The sequence below is a fragment of the Zingiber officinale genome, chromosome 11A (genome assembly GCF_018446385.1).
Source record: "Zingiber officinale cultivar Zhangliang chromosome 11A, Zo_v1.1, whole genome shotgun sequence".
Lineage (NCBI taxonomy): Eukaryota > Viridiplantae > Streptophyta > Magnoliopsida > Zingiberales > Zingiberaceae > Zingiber > Zingiber officinale.
In genome coordinates, this window is record NC_056006.1 from 38,599,690 (window position 1) to 38,605,689 (window position 6,000).

The window sequence follows — 6,000 nt, forward strand, 5'->3', positions numbered from 1 at the left end:
CGACCAGCCGAGCTACGCACGTTTTGTTAACCTAATAGGAAGAGAAATATATTTAAGGAGTAGTTAATAATAAAGCCGGGGTTTTAAAAGAAAACCTAGGTTTTCCTCCTCTGCGGCCGAAAACCCGATTCTTTCTTCTCCCCTTCTCACGCGACGGTGCGACTCCTTCTCGGGCGGAACCGCGGCAGCGAGCAAGCATCCCTCCGGTGGTCGGCGAGGGCTTTTTCCGGCCGGTCCTCACCCGTACGGGGATCACCTCGGCAAGGAGCACCGTGAGCACGAGGGAGAAGCCGAGATCTCCATCGCTCCGGAACCCTAGAGTCTTCCTCTTCTCGGTTGTAAGTCCAAGAATGCTCGGTAAGTACTACTCACCTGTGGTAGGAGTTGTTTTCGGTTTTGTTTCTCTTTGTTTTTGAATCTGCCGTGATCATCAAAGAAAGAATAGGGATGAGTTCTAGTTTTCTACTGTGCCATCCATTCTGGGAAGAATTGCTTCATTTGGGTTTTTCAGAACTTTATTGGTAGAGAATTATGATGTTTAGGGTTTGCTGCCGTGAGTTGATTGTTTCGGTTTTTGCTGTGCCTCAGTTCCGAGAGGAATCTGTTATGGATGGCTACAGATTTTGGGCTGTAGGAGATGATGATGTTAGGGATCTTAGAACAGGTTCATAACACTTCTTGTTTTGTGTCAATTGGATGAAACAGAATTGGGGATTTAGGGTTGCCTTACAAGAAAGGAGTTAAGCTGTGAATTTTGATATTTATGCTTGTTTTAGCTTTACAGTAAGTTGAATCTGACCTTATGCAAAGAAAATAAATGCAGAACTGGATTATGTTTTCCTATTAGCAAGTGCATAACCGGATTATACTTTGCCTATTAGCAAGTGCAAACTTAGTCTAGCTTCTTTAAACAAGTGTAGAATCGTTTATGTTGTAGTGTTGTTTCTAATAGCATTACAAATTTGGTTGCTTGTTTATTTTATAAACTCGAGCAGTTTTAATGTTATGTTAGTAAGTGCAGAATACATCCTTACTGTCAGTAGAAGCAGCCTTTCCTTATACTTTGCTTAGTTGGAAATAATTCAACATGAGTAGATTTTAGTGATACACGCTTTGTTATATCATGCGAAGATGTTTGATAACAGCAGTATCCCTTCTTATAACTCGGTTTCCATGAAAGGTGCTTATTTCCAATTACGTTAAGGATTATAGCATGATTAGTAAGCTTAAAGTTGCTATCTTTGCTCTATTTTATAGCATGGTTAGTAAGCTTAAAGTTGCTTTCTTTGCTCTATTTTATAGCATGATTAGTAAGCTTAAAGTTGCTTTCTTTGCTCTATTTTATAGCATGGTTAGCATCTTCTATTTTATGTTTATGCCTTCACATGATATGATATGATTTTATGATCATGCTCTCACATGATATGATATGACTTTATGTTATGCTCTCACATGTTATGTTATGACTTACCAAATGTACATGTTATCACTTTATGTTCATGTATGAATCATGGTTTTTGTGAGTAGGAAAGGAACTTACTAAGCCCATGGGCTTATAGTCTTTTTATGTTTCCTTGTACTGCAGAAAAAGGAAAGGAATGGCTAAATTAAGAGGAGCAGTAGGAAGGGCAAGTGTGTGTGTGGCAGTGGCATGGTGGAAGAAAACAAAACTGCTTTATGTTTATATGTTTTTAAGTTGCGTATGAACCATGTGTTGTCATTATGCTTTGATGATACTTGCACTAGTATGGATAGTATGCACTTATGTTCTCCTTATTTCATGTTAGTATGCTTATGATATCATGAATCATGTTTCAAGTAGTTGATACTAATTAAGTTAAATGCATGAACATCAGTATGTCTACATATTCAATATGAGAAGCATGATATTTACTGTAGTTAGTGTAGAAAAAAATTTATAACTGTTTCCGCTGCCATGATTTCTTTTATATGTATGCACGTATGTAAGCAAGTAACCCCGTCTCTCCTTGAGCAGTGGGAGGGCGGGCGTTACAGTTTGGTATCAGAGCCAAGTTCTTGCTTTCCACTACACACACATCAAGCCTACATCCTGCCGCTCCAAGTAAGAATTTCTATGCCTACGCTATTACTTTTTTTTTTATGTATGATAAGGAATGCTTTAATTTAATTATGCATGTCTACTCCATTTTTTTTTAGTATTTGATAGGTTACAGTTTTAGTTTAAGTATGCATGATGGTAGATTAGGATTAATAATAACTTATGCTAGCCTTGTTGTCATTCATGAAGATAAGCATGGCTAGAAGACGCAATACTAGAGCCGATGAGATAATACCTCCACCTGATCTGATGCATGTAGTCACTGAACTTCAGCGTCAGGTCACAGAATAGCAGCAAATAATAAACACTCTGATGAATCAGCAAGGGAATCCTTCTACCCCACCAGGAAATCAGAATACGATGCCAGTTATACCTGCAGCTGCACCAGTGCCACTCGCACCTGCACCACCGGTAGGCCCAGCTCCAGTGGTTCGTCAGGAGGCGTATCTGATTCAATGGCAGAGACTGAAGCCGGAAGCCTTCTCTGGTAACTGTGAGCCATGGGATGCCCAAGCCTGGTTCAAGACCGTGGAGAGCATAGTGGAGCTATTGGATTGGCCCGAACACAAGAAAGTCAAATGTGCATCGTTCTGCCTTACGGGTGATGCCAGAATGTGGTGGGACCAAGTCAAAGCAAAGAGACAAGTGAATCAAATGAGATGGACAGACTTCGAGACTGAATTCTTTGAGGAATTCTTTCACATGCATGTGACCAACAAGCACTATGATGAGTTCACCGAGTTCCGACAAGGTGACCTCACAGTTAATGAAGCTGTGAAGAAATTCAACCGTCTAGCGCGCCTATGCCCAGAATTGGTCAGCATAGAAAGAGAAAGGGTCAGACTTATATTGAAGATGCTCAGACCCGAGATAGCTCTGAATGTGGCCGGCGGAGTTAATAGACCGCAGACTGCCGAAGAGTTAATCAGCAGTGCCCTGATCATCGAACACTACTTGAAGGCGTTGAACGAGGGCAAAAGTCAACTGGAAAGGAAATCACAGTGGCAAGAGAAAGCAATGGAACGACACTAAAGGTGGTCCAGCAAGCAAGCAACCTACGTTCCCTCAGTGTACCACATGCGGAAAGAAACATCCAGGAAAATGTCGTGTAGGCACAAATAAGTTTAAAGTTGCTCTATTTTATAGCATGGTTAGTAAGCTTAAAGTTGTTTTCTTTGCTCTATTTTATAGCATGATTAGTAAGCTTAAAGTTGCTTTCTTTGCTCTATTTTATAGCATGGTTAGTAAGCTTAAAGTTGTTTTCTTTGCTCTATTTTATAGCATGATTAGTAAGCTTAAAGTTGCTTTCTTTTGCTCTATTTTATAGCATGATTAGTAAGCTTAAAGTTGCTTTCTTTGCTCTATTTTATAGCATGGTTAGTAAGCATAAAGTTGTTTTCTTTGCTCTATTTTATAGCATGATTAGTAAGCTTAAAGTTACTTTTTTTTGCTCTATTTTATAGCATGATTAGTAAGCTTAAAGTTGCTTTCTTTTGCTCTATTTTATAGCATGATTAGTAAGTTCAAAGTTGCTTTCTTTTGCTTTATTTTATAGCATGATTAGTAAGTTCAGATTTGCTTTCCTTTGCTTTGTTTTATAACATGCTTAGAGAGTTCAGATCTGCTTCCCTTATGTTATTTTTATATAGCATGCTTGGTTAGTTGTAATCCTATACTTGTTAGATATATCTATAGGATTCTAATAGGCTCCAATTAAAGATTATAAGAAGCATGAGTAAAGAAAAAGACTAAAGTCTAGTTAACAAGAGATAACAAGTAAATTAAAGTAAGAGGCTAGTACCCGACTTCCGAGGTTGTCGTTAAACAAATCCAGGTGACCAATTCCGAGGTCTTGGCCCTGGTAAGACCGAGGTCTTATCCTCATAGGGCTGGAGGCTCGCTACCCCAGTCACTATTAGAGAGCGCGCAAAACAAAGATCGTACTAAGCCTGGGCCCAAAGAAGAAGAAAGAAAAGAAAAAGAAGAAGAAAGTAAAAGAGAAATTAAAAGATTAATTTCTGGTACAAGGATCTAAGAAAATGAAATAAGTTTTATGCTTCGAATCAATAGAAGTTTAGTTTCTTTAATTCTAAGCTTACAGTGTTAGTTTCCTTATTTTTCTTGTCAGTTAGTGAGCATGTTTAGTATTCAGTTTTATTTTTGTATACCATGAGTACATGTAGCTTTGCTTTAGCATTTCAGTTTCAATATTATTGCATTACTTTTATGCACTTCGAGTTTTTGTGAGATAGATTAGTACTTACTAAGCGTTTTCGCTTATAGTTTTGTTTTCTTTCCTCCTACTACAGATAAAGGAAAAAGCTAAGATATGAAAGGGAGGCGACAGGGTGGTGGTGGTGATGAAGGTGTGTGGTGACTGGACTATGGAGAGATCCAGAGAGTGCTACCAAACCTGCAAGACCTATTTGATTAGAGTTTATGCTTTAGTTCTTTTCTTTAACACTATTATGAAGTTTGTGAGATTGTAGTTGAGTTTATTTCCGCATATGCATTTAGTCACTTTAATTATTTGTGGAGTGATATAGTTGGTTGTTTTTACTGGAGTAGTTCTTTCTTTTACTGTTGTTTTTATAACTGCGTGGTTGTGAAAAATGTGTTCCAGCTGCCTGTGGCTGCGTATATATCTTATGTACTATGGATTTGGTCACCGGTACAGGGGAGACTCTGTCGAAATTTTTCGGTAGGAATTCCTCTGAACTGTGATAAATCTAACTGATTCTAAAAATAGCGTTAGTGACACTAGTAAGTAGAGTAGTAGTTAGGTAACGGTCGCCTTTAGAGAGTAGTAGTAAAAAGGGTGGGTCGCTAGAAATCAACTCCTGCACACTTGGTAAAGTAATTAGACCACAAAACACTCTAACTTTAAATCCCTTGTCATTTATCAAAACCTGAGTTATATCATTAATATAAATTGTATCAACAATCACCTCCTTTTTGAGGTAATGACAACCTAGGTTAAAGTTAGAAAAAAAAATAATATTGAGACAATATGTAAAAAGCAAACAAATGATCTTAGTTTGTTTTACATTTGTTTTGTTTGTTGGATTTCTACATTATCCCTTACCCTCCCCCTTTGGTATTCTTTTGAGGGACCTGTAAAAAGTGCAACACCTTTTTTGACCTGCTTTGAGTTAGTATATTCATAGTGATAAGGAACCTTGTAAATGGATCGCCTTGAAATTCAGCTTGGGAAAGGGTATTGATGTCACACTCAAGCAAGATGAGAAGGTGAGTGATAAGTCATGGGGTTTGATCGCCACAAGTTGCCTTGATAAGATCGGAATTAGTTCTTTGCCTAAGAACTAAAAGGAAGCTCTCACCAAAGAGAAACTAAAATTTTCATTCAAACTTGATTTTCCATACAAGAGTTCCCCTATTTAACATCCCTTAAGATCCACTATGCACTAATTATGCAATAAATATCATGCTTGCATGCATGGTATTTATTATCCACTAATGCAACCATTAATCCCTAATACTAGCTTAATGCAACCATGCATGCATGGTATTTATTATACTAGCTTAGGAACTCTCAAAAATGTATTAAAAACCCACAAAGGACATCAAAAGTCACTTTAGAAAAATCCCCCCAAAAATGCATATGAAATAGTCCTCGTGTTGGTCCAATTTCACTTTTAAATTGAAGGAATGTGATCCATTTAGTTGTTGCCTCCATTGTGCATTGATCCTCCTTTTCCTTGAGCCCCATTATTAAGCCTTCCAAAGCTTGCTTCATTCTCTTAGTCTTGGATCTCGTCATGGGTCCCCCAATTCCCTTCAGTGCCTCTTCTGGGCTCACATCATTCCCTCCTTCTTTAGGTGAATTCGTCCTCGAATTTAGGTCTTCATCACCTATATCAAAAGGACTCAAATCAGGCACATTAAATGTTGCACTAACA